The 13,691-nt window shown below is 34.3% G+C and overlaps 1 non-coding gene and 1 pseudogene across 1 annotated transcript; one reads left to right on the top strand and one right to left on the bottom strand.

The window, feature by feature from the left end:
- The first annotated feature begins 736 nt into the window (after positions 1-736).
- On the top strand, positions 737-844 carry LOC121225912 (small nucleolar RNA R71). Its single transcript, XR_005923815.1, has one exon. It is a non-coding gene; the product is annotated as a small nucleolar RNA R71 (small nucleolar RNA).
- A 10,754-nt stretch (positions 845-11,598) lies between these two features.
- LOC121225973 (uncharacterized) lies at positions 11,599-11,698 on the bottom strand (annotated as a pseudogene).
- Between the last annotated feature and the right edge of the window lie 1,993 nt (positions 11,699-13,691).

The following is a 13,691-nucleotide window of genomic DNA, read 5'->3' as shown; positions in this document are numbered from 1 at the left end:
AGTGATTGTATAGAGTTTCTCCCTTGGGTTAGTTTCAGTATCGCTAGGTAAGCTACCTTGTGGTCTTTCTGAAACTAATTCTGCAAGCTCACAAATTTAATTTTCAAGCCCTTGAATCAATGCTTGCTAATTTTTCAAAGCTTAGTGTTTTGAAATCGAGTTTCTGACACCAAAATAAATTTTGCCAACACCTCTTCAAGGTTTGGTTTCTTCTCTTGCTGATAAGGTTGTTGAAAACCTAGAAGGGGTTGTGACCTTTGATTTCCTTGACCACCGCAAGAGAAATTTGGATGGTTCCTCCAACTTGCATTATAGTTATTGCTATAAGGGTTATTTTGAGGTCTGGAATTGTTACCCATATAGTTGACTTGTTTATTCTCCGTGCTAAAACTGAACGGTAAACATTTTGGACTAATCATCCCTACTTCATTCGCATCACATTTCATCACTGGATTCACCTATGTAGAAAAATTCAAACCATCAAATTTCTTATGCAGTGCTTCCTCTTGGCTTGACAACATAGCAACTGCATCTAGATTACAAACACTGGCTGCTCTCATCGGTTTTGTTCTCATGACTTACAACTGATAGTTATTTAGTGTCATCTCCTCAATCAACTCATAAGCTACCTCAAGTGTTTTATTATTCAATGTTCCACCAACTACTGCATCAAATTAGCTATCTAGTCGACGGGTTCAAACCATTGTAGAAGTTTTGAACTTGTAAACATAAATGTAACCCATGATGATGACATCTTCTAAATAAATTTCTTAAATCTCTCCAATGCATCATATAATGTCACCAAATTGATTTGAGCAAAAGAAGAGATATCATTCCTCAACTTACTATTTTAGCTGGGGGGAAGTACTTCAATAGAAACTTCTCAGTCATCTGATCCCAAGTTGTGATAGAACCTCATGACAATGAATTCAACCACTATTTTTCCTTGTTCCTCAATGAGAATAGGAATTTCTGTAAGCGTATGGCATCATCAAAAACGCCATTGATCTTGAAAGTGTCGCAAATCTCCAGAAAGTTAACCAAATGAGTATTTGGATCTTCATCATGCAAACCATCAAACTGTAGATACTACTGTAGCATCTGAATTGTGTTCGGCTTCAGCTCGAAATTATTTGAAGTAATAGTCGGTCTCACAATACTCGATTCAGCCCCAATCAAAGTAGGCTTGGAATAACCATACATAGTGCGAGGGGCAAGACGCTTAATGACTTGTTGATTATTTTGATTATCACCCATCTCCACAGTAGTATCCTTTTCCTCATGATCATCTACTGTACTCTGTTGATTTTTCTTTGCTTCTCTAACCTTTTTACGATTTCTGCAAGCAGTTCTTTCAATCTCACTATAAAAAATTATTGGTTCCAACGAGTTTCCTCTAGTCATAAATCAAAAGAACCTGTCAAAATCAAACAAATGAAAATAGTAAAATAAAAAAATTAAATTAAAAACTAATAAAAATAAAAATAAAATAAAAATGGCTAAATTAATAGAAATAATGTTTTCTTAATATTTCAGTCCCCGGCAACAGCGCTAAAAAATTGATGTCCACAAAACCAACTAAAAATACGACACAGGCAAGTGCAATTATTGATAAATAGTATAGATACGGTGGGCAAAGATATCGTTCCAATGAGGACAAAAAGTAGTAGTAATTATTGCATTTCTATTATTTAACTGACAAATTGAAGTGATTGAATTAAACTAAAATTAACCAAATTAATTAACTAAGAACTTGGCAAATAACAAATTAAGAAAATAATAGAATAATAACCAAGAAGTGAAACAATACCCAGGAAAGAATCCACCTAGACTGCATTTGTCATCATTAATCAGAATTAAACATTTTATTCACTTATATCTTGATCCGTAGAAATCCCTATATTATGCTAATATCTCTCTTCAAGACTAAGAGTAACTAACTCTAGGTTGATTCATTGAATTTTTTTTGTAATTAAAACCCCTACTATCACATTAACTCGATCTATGAATTTCTTTACTAAATATTACTATAATATGGTAGATTTATGTCATCCTATTTCTAGGATTGCATGCAACTCCACTCAATTATGCTAGATCTACTCTTAAACAAGGTCTATTCCTCCTCAAAATTAAGCACATCAAGTATGAGATAATAATTTGAAAATATTAAATCAAGAATTAAGTACACATAACTGAGAACAAGATTCAAGTTTTTATTGTGTAAAACAAAAATCAAAATATAGAATTCATCATAGGGTTCATCTCCCCTAGGTATTTAAAAAGTTAGTTCATAATCGCGAATAAATACATCTTAAAGTTAGTATAACCGTAAGAAATAAAGAAACTCATAATAACATTCAAAGAAATTAAAAGGAGATCTTCAATCTTGGTTGAAATCTACTTTAGAATTGGCTTCAATGGTGTTTTCCGAGTTGTTTCCTACAATCTTCTCTGACGGCTCCCTTTGCTCTTCTTATATTTTGTATTTATAGTTATTAAAATGGCTGAAAAACCTAAAAATTGTGCTTTTCCATGTGTCCGAAGTACAGTTTATAAAATCAACACGGTTTAGTACATAGCCATGTGTAGCCCGTATGGCTCACACAGCCGTGTGTCCAACTCGTGTAACTCTTGAAATTTGCTTCAATTGTTCGAGTTTCGCTCTGTTTTCGTTTGTTTTGTTCCCAAATGCTTTCCTAAGTAGAGAAATATGAATTTAAAAGATTAGAAGCATAAAATTCACCTTTTTTTGCATTGATTAACTAGCCAAAAATGCATTAAAAACGATATTAACATATGTTACTTTTGACACTTATCAACTAAGTTCTTAAGAACTTAGTGAGTTCTAGAGAGACACATGCTCATAATAAGATTCATCTGACACTGTCTAAATGACACGTAATTTCTAATTGATTCAATTTCCTTTTTCCGAAGTATACGTTGGTGGATACTTCTTGGAAGTAGACACAACTTATTGGCGGACATTATCTGCTATTAGAGACCAGTATTTAACGAACACATGTCACGATTCTTCTATTGGTATGCCGCATTATAGATTACCTTTTATGACCACTTCACGTACTTTTTACACTTTATGCAATGTTCAAATATCATTTAACACATTATGTACCTTTTTTGCTAATACACTTCCTTCATTGTGTTAGCTTCTGATCCTTGTTCCGAAAAACCAATATTCCTTTTTCGTCTTGTCGCTCCACAGATTCAGTAATCAATCGTAAGCTAAAAACCTCCATCATTCCTCCTTTTAATTGGAACACATAAGTGTTCCCCCACAAGACCGGGTATTCACTAGTCACGGTTTGCACCAAACTAACATACCATAGGCAAAACATATAATATTGTATATTCTTTTCATCATCATACATATTAACCCTGTAATACCTCCCTACGTCATTCTGGATACGGAGCTTATGCACCAAGGAAAAAGTATTTATACCAATGCATGCGCAAAACTTCTAACTATGTTTTGCTAATTTTAACTGTACATGCATTGCCTCATTATCATTTCCCTTTGACATACATAACAAAACCAATGGTTAAAGGGACTTACCTTGTAACACCCCAACCTGACCCATGCACCAAATTTGGGTATGGAGCGTCACAATGGATCAGTTTTACCTATACTTAGTTTTCACTAATTTAACTGCTTTAAACAGTCCAAAAATAATATGAATAATAATTCTTACAATAAAGGCTTTAAGCCACTGAATACTTAGTCTCTCAAAATTCTATCTCTAATCAGATTGTTTGTTTACAAAATAACTTTTAAAATTTAACTAAAGATTATTTTTCTTATAATCTAGATGCTAGGGATGTTGTGTGGCTTTGTTATTATTGATCCCAAGGTGAAGCCTCCAAAGGTACCCCCATCCTATATGCATTACTTAAACTTCCTGCGAACCCCGATCTTATCATTCCATCTGGTTTGGTCTCTCCTCTGAGTCCTCGAAAAACCTTGTAATTCCTGTTAACACCAGTCAACCTACTTGTAAGTTCGAAAGAACTTAGTGAGCCCCTTCACTGTGTTATACATAATTTAACTTTATCACACACAAGTAATAGATGTAAAGTAAATTAAACATAAATTAACTCCCTGGTCATTCGAAGCGAGTGTTCTTTATTCGGGTGGCGGAGTCCACCCAACCCTTAGAGCTACTCGGCTCACTATTAGACCTTCCTAGGGTTGAACTCTCCACTTGACCGTATCCCAGACACCTCGCCATATCAAGGAGTCCTATCCTTACTTCTCGTCTTTCCTTCCTCCATTCACCCCACATACAGGATGTTTGTTCTCCTCTAACTTACTTTGTTGTACGCCTTCATTGGCAGACTTGGACAGACCAATCCTTAGCGAACTCTCTTTTCCCTTACTCTAGTCCTGAAGGACTTGTTGACATTTCCTTACCATGCTGACCTTCAGCATGACTCGCCACCCTAGCGGACCCATTCTCATTCCACCTTATTGTTCGTAGTGGGGAACTGATTTTAGTAATCCACCCTTCACTCCAACCTTTACTTGGGAACTCACTTGTCTCATATGTGAAGGTCAGTCTGACTTGCTGGAGCAACTGGTTATCTTTCTTGTGACTACACGAGCTAGCTACCTTACTTGCTCATTTTCTCCCTACGACTATCCTTGTGGTGGCGTACCCACGATAGACCTTTCCTCAAAGAGGAATAGTCTTGACAGACATTCTGCCCTCTGGATAGAATCCTTATCCTAGGAGTGGAACTCCCATCCCTCTCACGAGGTTTGTTTCTTGTGTACAACTTCATTGAGCTCTCCCTGACGGCTCTTAATTATTGATCCTTGCTTGTGATCCTTGAATAATTTTCCCTTCTTACATTTCCATGATTAGGTCAGCTAATACACGACTTATATTTCTCTAATTCTTGTTGGGTCTTCGCACATGCCTTGCCAGCTTTCAAATTTATCCTTACGACTTCTTTTTAACTTTTCTCCTACTGATCGATTGTTTAAAATCACAATAATAATGTGCTAGTGTACACTGTTAATTGAAGTATAGTAGATAGATGTGAGTCTGTCAGATATCGATCCCACATGGGCGGTAGTCTTTTGTCTATTAATGTCGGTGCAATAACTGGATATAAACGAGATAAATTGAAAGGATAGTTGACAATGCAATAACTTGAAAACAATAAAATAAAATATGATAATGATAAACTGGGATCCCCGACATGAATCTTCAACAGAATACTAAATGCTCACAATGTATAAAAGTATAGGTGATTGTCGAGGCAATAAAATTCAAAGTATATCTTACCCAGCGTTACTCCTCTACTTATTTTGAAACTTAAACATGCATATTAACCTCACTTTACGATGATGGCAATATGGCACTATTTAGAATAAGTGGACTAAATTCCTCTAATCCTAACTCAACTTTTGTTGTAATGCTTGTTGGCTCAAACTATTACTGCACTTTCCAGTGTCAGTGACTACAATAACACTTCCGTGTTAAAAATCAAAGAGTGCTATCCCAAGACAACTTGACTGAATATCTCTATCCCTTCTTCTCTCCCACTTAGGTCTCCTCATCAGGAGCTAGTCTGCATCTGGTGTTCACGTTGGCTCACTATAAGCTGAAAAATATATAAGATTTTTTCTATATAATTCATTACCTTTTTACTTAAATTTGTTGTTAAAACTAAGTAATTGTTTAATAAATTAATGAAATATGTGAAAATATGAAATTAGGACATATAAATTAATAAAATTTGATTTTATACTTTATTATATAGTTTTCATGCATAAAATGGCTTATTTTATATTAATTTGAGCATATTATATTTTTAAGCTATAAAGTAGGTCATGCATGATTAAATTAAATAATAAAATATAAAGTTGAATTTAATATTTCATTTTTAATATTTCATTAATAAATTGGGCTTTAATAAATTAAGTAAATTGATTAATTAAAGTGGTTAAATTATATTATTTGGTCCACTAAACTATCCACTATTTTTGGGCAGGTCTAAGAGTTTTCTTCTAATTGCAAAACCGTCAAAATTGGGACCAACTCAACCCAATTTTTGGCTGCACATGGATGTCATGAACCATTTATTGGTTTAATTATACAAAGTCCTTGAAGAGTTAAAGAAATCAGAGATTTTCCTGAAGATTTGCTAATGGCCGAGTCTTACTCCTGAGTTGTTATGGCACTCAAATTGACCAAAAGTCAAGGAAAAATCAGCCCCCTTTCCTCAATTCATGCCCGGCCACTCTTGGAGGAAGTTCCAAAGGATGGACACTCCTATTTTTAGCAAACTAGCTCCCTTGCCTCACCAATAAATAAGATCTCTTTTCTCACTTTTTCAATCATCCCTCATCCCATCATCTCTCACTCATCCATCGTTCTCACAACTCTTTTAGCTATCTTTCCCCTTCATCATCCTTGCATAAGAATTTTAGCAATTAAGCCTCTTAAAGAACCCTTGGTTGGCCACCTTGGAGAGCCATCAGGAAAGGAGCAACGTAAAGAAGTGAAGGAGCCTCGTTAGTCAAAGTCTTGGGTGACAGCCACTCTAAATTGGATTTAATCTTTCTTTTCTTTAATTTAATATAAAGATGTTTGGTATGTGTTCTTTGTTCTTGTTTACAACAATGATAGCTTAATTTTATTTAAGTTAGCATGATTATTTTGATTAAATAATACTTTTTTGATTCATGCTTATAATGGTGTACCTCAATAAATTGTGTTTTCAATTAAAATCAAGCCTTTGTTTCATTCGTACATGATTGAAAAGCACCCTAATTAGCCGAGTGATCCTAACCAGATGACGTCTAATGGGCGCATAATTGAAATGTGCATGGTCAACTTAGATAGAAACCCGATTAAATTGTAGGTTGCATAACAACTCTAACCAAGCTCTGTTATTTGCATAGTTTTTAGATTTGTGTGATTAAATTGTTTCAAACCTAACACGTCTCTGTTACCTCACACGAATGCTAAGAAACCCTTAATAAATAAGGATGAGTAAAATGCGTATTTACTAAGTAAAGGATTCCGAAAGGACCTAATGTGGTTTCCAAACTCATAAAAGATCGAGTAGCCATGAAATGGTTTTCTGAATGTTATTAAGCAAATTGTGTTTAATTTTACTAAAATCTATTTCATTCATATAGTTTGCATACTTAGGATAATTTGCATTAGGGATCATTGCATTTAGTTTAATATATTTTAATCACCACTTCTCAACTATATTCTGTTTTTTATATTTACCAAGTTGCTAATATAATTTTACAAATTAAGTGACTTAGCACAAATACAATCCCTATAGAGACGATAACTCGATACTTACTTATTACTTGATATCGACTATGTACACTTACACAAACCCGAGCGTTACGAGTTTTTGGCACCGTTGTCGGGGATTGTCAACTGTTGCCATAGTCATTTTTTTCGTGAAATTATTTATTTTCAATTTGATTTATTTCTAACATTACTAACTTAGTCTTTTTAATTTTTGTGATTTTCTGTTCAGGTGTTTATGAGCATAGATCGAATTATTGATTTACTCCCTGTAGACCCCGAAATTGAGCGAACTTTCAGACAAAAAAGACGTGAACGACCAGCTCAAAGACAAGTCAAGATGGACCTTCAAAATCAGAATCAAGAACAAGATAATGAAGCCGATTATGTACGAAATCCCATCCTCATTACCGATGATAGGGATCGATGCATCAGACAATATGCTATGCCACTTTTTAGTGAGTTAAACCCTGGAATTAGAAGGTGACATATTGAGGCAACCTAGTTTGAATTCAAAACCAGTGATGTTTCAAATGCTACAAACGGTGGGCCAATTTAGTGGTATGCCTATTAGAAGATCCACATCTCCACCTTTGATTATTTATGAAGGTGAGTGATTCATTCAAGATAGCCGGTGTGACTGAAGACGTAGTGAGGTTGAAGTTGTTTTCGTACTCGTTGCGAGATCGAGCACGTGCATGGCTAAATTCATTGCCACCAAGTTCCGTATCTACATGGAAAGAATTAGCAAAGAGATTCTTGGTTAAGTATTTCCCACCTAGCAAAAACGCTAAGTTAAGGAACGTGTAACAGCCCTTTTGGGCCTAGTCGGAACAGTGGTTTCGGGACCACAAATTCGACGAGGAAAAATTTATTTTTTATTTTATTTTTATGGTCTACAATTTCATAGAATGATTTCGTGAAAATTTTGTTCAAAAATTTCGACGTTTGGGCACTCAATTTAGCCAAAAGGACTAAATTGTAAAAAGTGCAAAAGTTGAGTTCTACATGTTAGAACTGTCCAATTGTTATGAAATTTTAAATTGGATGTCCTTAAATGGTAATTAGACCATTGGTTACATTGTGGACAAAAATGGATATGAGATAAGTGAAATAGGAAAATTTTAAGTTAGGGGTATTTTGGTAATTAAAAGGTATTAAAAAGACAAAATAGGCCAAAAATCATCATCTTAAAGCCTTGGTCGAATTTCAAAAGGGGGGAAGCCATTGCTAGGGTTTTCAAGCTTCCAAGCTCTGTAGTAAGTGATTCCAAGCCCAGTTTTTAATGTTCTTTACGTTTTTGGAGTCTCGATAACTTGATTTAGCTTATTCTAGCAATAATTTAATCTAGGGTTTATATTTGGAAAAATACCCATCGATGAAATGTGTCTATGTTGTTGTTTTATGGTAGAATATGAAGCTTGAAATTATGTTAAACAACTTTTGCTAAGCAATTTTAAGTGAAAACGAGTAAAACGACATAATCGGTAAAAATACCTAATGTTCATAAGTAAGTGTTAGAGTGGGAATTCGATGTTGCCATAGAAGGGAAAAATGTTCAGCATGTCATAATACATAAGAATAAGGGATGAAGTTTAATTTACGAGCTTTGGGGAAAAATCGTAATTTTGTGAAACTTTAGGGGCAAAAATGTAATTTTTGCCAAAGTGTGATTTTAGGACTAGATTCAATAATGTGAGTGTTAAATAAGTTAAATGTGTTATTATAAACCAAGAAAGATGAGGAATTGACCTTGAAAGCATGATGGTAAGTTTGTATGTGAATAATACATTGTTTTAATTTTATTTAATATATTGTTGATATATGATTGAATATAGAATAAATATTTGATGTAGATTAAAAAATGTGAATAAATGGGAAAATTTTGTAAAATGTTGTGAAGTAAGGTTCCCGACTGAACACTCGGATTTGACCGGGATTCTTTGAATGTAAGGGGTTGCTAAGTGCAGATTCCTCGAATCATTGATCAAAAAGGGGTTACTATGTGCTGATTCCCTGTATCATTGATTATAAGATGGTTGCTAAGTGCTGATTCCACCGTATCCTTGATGGTGAAAGGGGTTGCTATGTGCTGATTCCCCGTATCATTGATTATAAGGTGGTTGCTAAGTGTTGATTCAACCGTATCCTTGATTGTGAAAGGGGTTGCTATGTGCTGATTCCCCGTATCATTGATTATAAGGTGGTTGCTAAGTGCTGATTCCACCGTATCCTTGATTGTGAAAGGGGTTGCTATGTGTTGATTCCCCGTATCATTGATTATAAGGTGGTTGCCAAGTGCTGATTCCACCAGGATCCTTTGAACATGAGGTGGTTGCTAACTGCTGATTCCACCATGTAACAGTTAATATTCTGAAGTGTTCATCGGGGAAATTGGATACATGAAAATATATGTGAATCGAATAAGGTTACGTGATGAATATTGGGTTCAATATTTAATCGACCCTTGAGTAAAATGAAAAGAAGTAATGAAATTATGAAAAAGTAAAATGTGCAACAAAATAGTTTTGGACAGTAACAATAGTGTGATTTTGAAAAATCACCAAAAATGGTGGAAATTTAATTAGAGAGTTAATGAGATATTAAATGAAAGCTTAAGGAGTCTATTTTTACATAAAAGAAATAGAGCAAGCAAAAGAGTTATACATTTTGATATATTTGAATTTTAGTGAGGCAGGGTTAGATTGATTTTGGAATCCCCTATTTTGACTTTGGAAAATAATTAAAAATTGTAAAAAATAATTACAAGTTATAATTTATATGATTAGAATACTTAATGAGTCTATTTTCAAAGGAAACAAACAGAAATATCATTTGAATTTTGTACAATGAGATAATTCATTTTTAGTGAAGAGAGGTTAGAGATGTTGAGTAGTGAAATAGGGGTGACTTTAAAGAATAAACTGTACTAATTGGCCAAGTAAAAAATTCTAAAAATTTTATGGTAAGAAAACATGTGAGTATAGTTTTTGGAAAAATTAACGAAACTTAATTTAGAGCTCTGAAGCTTCGGATAAAAATGATTTAGTGACTCTGACTCAAATTGACAGCTTTGAATTTTAATATAAGTGAATAGTGAAATTATGTATAATACTATTTAAGCATGTTTTATACATAAAGGATGTGGAATGGAGAGGAGGAGGAGAAAAATTAATTATATATATGAACAATTTGTGTATAATTGGTTATATTCTCAATTATAATCGATAAACGTTAAAATAGAAATGATGCTTACTTTTCCGTATTATTGATCATGATTTAAGCTCATATGGGAAAATAAAGTTTCATAGTATGTGAGTGTGGTATATTTGGTATATGATTTGGTATGAAGTAAGGCCATGAATGGTTTATGGATTAACTCATGTTGGTAAGTTTGATACATGAATAAATGTTGAACTCGGCCATACTTATAATGCTTACGCTATATGTTTATTTGGCTAACATGTGTAGTGTACACGCTTAAGCTTTGCCCAAGTGGTGGCTGAATTATGCCATGTTAAATTTATAAGTTATACATTGAAATGGTAAGTGCCTACATGGGAATATGCTTGTGATCATGGAAAGGGTGGTAATGTTTAAATTATGTAAACTTACTTGATATGGTTTATCATGTGGTTAATTCCAAAAAGAATTATGTTTAAATGTACTAGCTTGTGACTATGGTTGAATGATATGATATTGTTTTGTGTGATATTTGTAGGAAATGGGTGTGGAAAGGAAATGAAATACTAAGTTCATACTTGAAGAATAAATTGACGAAAAAGGGGATGATGAGTTGATTTGATGTTGTTATTTAAGCTTAAGTGATGTTTTCATTGTAATACTAAGAATTTTATAAATGTGTTAACGAATGGTATAGTTGATAAACGTTGAGTTAAATGGTGAATACGTATTAGTATTGAACTTAACGATATTGAAGTGTACATGAATTTAATGGAAGTTTCTAGTGATATATTTGAATTAAAAGAATTATTGTGGTATTGAAATTTATATATTGGATTGAGAAATTGATTTGAATTGTGAACATGAAATATTGTGAATTGACTAAAATGGAAATGAAGCATTGAATTACATGAGTAAGTATCGGGTCTCGTAGGCCCTATTTGTTATGAATATAATATTTTGAGGATATGTTGTAAAGAATTATAAAAACGTGTTAAAAATTTGAAGAGTTTAAATTTGAATGAAATTTTGTAACTCGGTTTAATACGTTTACATGTGTAAGTGTTCTAGTAATGCCTCATACCCTATTTCGGAGTTGAATACGGGTAAGGGGTGTTACAGACCGAGACCACAACTTTCTAAAAATTAGATGACGAGTCTTTGTATGAGGCTTGGGAGCGATTCAAGGAGTTACTTCATAAGTGTCCTCATCATGGGATTCCTCATTGTATCCAGTTGGAGACATCCATCATTGTATCTAATTGGAGACATTCTATAATGGTCTCAATACACATACAAGATTGATGGTAGATGCTTCTACGAACGGTGCAATTTTGTCTAAGTCTTATAATGAGGCTTATGAGATCATCGAGAGGATCGTGAGTAATAACTATCAATGGCCAAAAAATCGAACAGCTTCAGGAAGACGCGTATCCGGAGTTCATGAAGTTGACTCTTTCAATTCATTATCAACTCAAGTATCGTTTATTTCCTCTATGTTCAAACAGTTAACCGCTAACAGTACTAATAATTTTGCAGCTCAGCCACCAAGTCTGTTTGAAGTAATTTCCTATGTGTACTATGGAGAAGGTCATTCTTTTAAGAATTGTCCATCAAATCCTAAGCCAGTGTACTATGTAGGGAACCAATATCAAAATAGGAGTGGACAAGGACCCCAGTCCAACTTCTACAATCCTTCATGGCGTAATCATCCTAACTTTTCTTGGAGTAACCAAGGAAATGAACCAAACAATAACTTATTGCAGCAAAGACCCAACCAATCTCAAGGGTTTAATCAGCAAGCTCTAAAACTACCTCAAGCTGAGGCATCAAACAGTTTGGAGAACTTGTTGAAAGTGTACATGGAAAAGAATGACGTTTTAATCCAAAGCTAAGCAGCAAGAGTGAAAAATTTGGAAAACCAATGAGTTAGTTGGCTACGGAGCTTCGTACTAGACTGTAAGAAACCTTGCTGAGAAATACTGAGAATCCAAGGGATTTGAGTAAAAAACATATCAAGGTAGTGGCATTGCGAAATGGTAAGACTCTGGAATCTCGATTTATTGATGTCGAAGATAACATGTTGAAAAGGAGGAAAGTCAACCAGATGTTGAAGTTCCTACACCAAAGGAACCAAAATCTGTAAAGTCTAACAAGGTAAACCCTGACTTAGTGAATTCAGATATTTTAACATGTTCTTTGGATGCAGATTTACCTACTCAGAAAAGTTGTCCAGTTCAACCGAAAGTTCCATCACCTCAATAGCCGTAAAGATTGCAGCAACACAAGCATAAACAAGAGGTTCAATTCAAGAAGTTTTTGGATATTTTGAAGCAATTACACATCAATATACTGTCCAAGAAGAAACGACTGAGTGAGTATGAGACTGTTGCCTTGACAAAGGAGTGCAGTGCGTTCCTGCAGAACAAACTGCCACCAAAATTGAAAAACCCAGGAAGCTTTACTATACCCTGTAACATTGGTGAATCTTACTATGGTAAAGCTTTGTGTGACTTAGGAGTGAGTATCAACTTGATGCCTAAGTCTATTTTCAATATGTTAGTGATAGGTGAAGTAAGACCTACAACCGTGACGCTTCAGCTAGCGGATCGATCTTTAGCATATCCCGAAGGAAAGATCGAGGATGTTTTGGTAAGAGTCGATAAATTTATTTTTCCTGCTGATTTCATTGTCTTAGATTTTGAAGCTGATAAGGAAGTGTTAATCATCCTTGGGAGACTTTTCCTAGCCACGGGAAGAACGTTAATTGATGTGCAGAAAGGAGAACTCACCATGCGAGTTCAAGGTGATTAGGTAACCTTTAACATTCTTAAAGAGATGAAATTTCCCAATCCAGCAGAGGAGTGTTAAGTTATGGAAGAGATAGAAACCTTGGTTTCTATAGAAACAAATTTTGAAGAAGATCCATTGGAAAAAGCCTTAGATCTTGACCCTTTGGAGGATGACTAAGGTGAAGAAAACATGGCTTTGATTGAAGCCAATCTGGGAAATTGTATTCAATCCACACGGGTTGAACCCTTGGAGTTGGAAGTCAGAGAATTTGTGTAACCCAAGTTGTCAATCGAAGAACCACCTACACTCGAACTAAAGGAACTTCCTTCCCATTTGAAATATGTTTATTTAAGTGACTATTCTACTTTGCCTATGATTATTTGAGCAGAACTAACTAAAGATCAAAAGGAACAACTGATT

The sequence above is a fragment of the Gossypium hirsutum genome, chromosome D13 (assembly GCF_007990345.1).
Source record: "Gossypium hirsutum isolate 1008001.06 chromosome D13, Gossypium_hirsutum_v2.1, whole genome shotgun sequence".
NCBI lineage: Eukaryota > Viridiplantae > Streptophyta > Magnoliopsida > Malvales > Malvaceae > Gossypium > Gossypium hirsutum.
Note: the sequence above shows the minus strand (reverse complement) of the source record. Positions and strands in the feature narration are given on the sequence as shown.